Here is a 2,172-nt window from a genome sequence, read left to right on the forward strand (position 1 = left end):
GTATTACTTTACTGAGAGGGTAGTGGATGCATGGAATAGCCTTCCAGCTAAAGTGGTAAAGGTAAACACAGTGAAGGAGTTTAAGCATGCGTGGGATAGGCATAAGGGTATCCTAACTATAAGATAAGGCCAGGGACTAATGAAAGTATTTAGAAAACTGGGCAGACTGGATGGGCCGAATGGTTCTTATCTGCCGTCACATTCTATGATAAACGTGCAGTGCTTGCTCCTTTATTCCTTTTTCCAATACACTAACTTTGTATTTTAGTCCTCAATACACAATAGGAGAAACAAATTATCATTCTGTTATCAAGACTTTTATAAATTAGAAAGCAAATAAATGTGAACTCTTATTCTGGTAAATAATTTTTTATTTTTTTTTATATATAAACTGGCCACAAGAAGCTTGTGTGGTTTACTCTATGTATTTATTTGTGCTCTTTGGTAAAGTTCGTCTCTTATAGGATAACTAAAATGTATATCTGTAAACGGGCACTCCTGGTATGAACTCTACTTTAATGGATTTGATTTTGGTCTTATTAATCTGCTGTATTTTTTTGAGCGCTCAAATATTTATAGGTTTTGCATAAAATAAAGGTTTTGCATAATGCTGCACCATAAGCCTGCCTCTTTAGCCATACTTCTTCACTCCAGAAATAGACTTCCTTATCAAATGTATGCTTCCTTATCAGCCACAGACAGCACTGAGAGATCTGAACAACAAAACAACCTGCATTAGAAGGAAAGGACAGGCAGGGAGGCATAGAGCCAGGCTGTGAATTAAAAGCTGATCACTCAGTGCTGTTAGTTCAGGGACTGTGGGAACAAATTTCATAAGGAAGTCTTTTTCTGGAATAAATAAAATGTCTTAAGTTCATGTATATAGCACTTTTAAAAAAAAATCATTATTTGCCTAACTTTCACACTCCCCCTTTCAAAAAGCCATCTCTATGTATCTTGGATTATACTCTCACTTATATGACCCATTTTGCAACAGTTTTTATTTTGCAACTTTTGAAAATCGTGTGCTTTTTCTGCCTGCAATATTAAAGGATCACTATAGGGTCAGGAACACAAACATGTATTCGTGACAATATAGTGTTTAACCCACCATTTAGGTGGCGTGCCCCCCCTTTGACCCCTATAAAAATAACATTTAAAAGTTACCTTATTTCCAGGTGCGCGCAGGTTCGCCGGCGCTGGCTCTGCCCCCTTTGTGACATCAAAATGGCCGATTTTTAGCCAATCCAATGCTTTCCCCCAGGGAAAGCATTGGATTGGCTCAAATCAGCATGGGGGCAGGACCAAATACCATTTTGGCCGATCAGGACCTCCTCATAGAGATGCATTGGTTCAAAATCAGCGTCTCCATGCAGAGCGTGGGGACGCTGAACGTCAGGGCTGCTTTTTCGGCAGCACTGACCCAGGAAGCACCTCCAGTGGCCATCTAAGGAGTGGCCACCTGGAGGTGTCCCTAGGGGCAATGTAAACACTGCCTTTTATCTGAAAAGGCAGTGTTTGCATGAAAAAAGCCTGAAGGGAACTGTAGTTGTTCTGGTGAATATAGTGTCCCTTTAACAGTCAGGTGATTTTAAACCTCAAACATTTGCATAATAGCAAGCATTGAGTGAGACAATTGACAGTCTGACCTAAACTGCATAAAGATGGCTGACAGAATGGAGAAGTGGGAAGGATAGACAAGTGATTTCTTCCAAAATATCTATATGCATAAATTACAAAAATAAGGAGGTGTCATAACATTAATATTATATTAAGATATTCAAAATTATAATGACAATCCTTTTAGGAACCTAGAAACAAATAGTTGTAAAAAACAGAATTGTAAATGATAATTAAAAAAAAAAAAAAAAAAAGATGCAATCAAAATGCACATGGAACTTAACATATGCTTGGTAAAACTAGTTATGTTACAATTTGGAGAGATGTTTTGAGATATATTAAAGATGATTTGTCAACATTTAATCTCAAGAAGCTGCTTAGAAGAAAATACTGAATCTAAAGTCTAAATTTTTTTTATTTATTTTTTAAAAGAACATTTTAATTGGACAGTAACAAAATAGATTGACGATTTCAAAAACATGGTACATTATAAAAAAAACTCTGAAATGATTTTATTCTCCTCTCCTCCCCCTCCCTCCCCCCCCCCCCCCC

This window comes from Pelobates fuscus, chromosome 2, assembly GCF_036172605.1.
Source record: "Pelobates fuscus isolate aPelFus1 chromosome 2, aPelFus1.pri, whole genome shotgun sequence".
Taxonomy (NCBI): domain Eukaryota; kingdom Metazoa; phylum Chordata; class Amphibia; order Anura; family Pelobatidae; genus Pelobates; species Pelobates fuscus.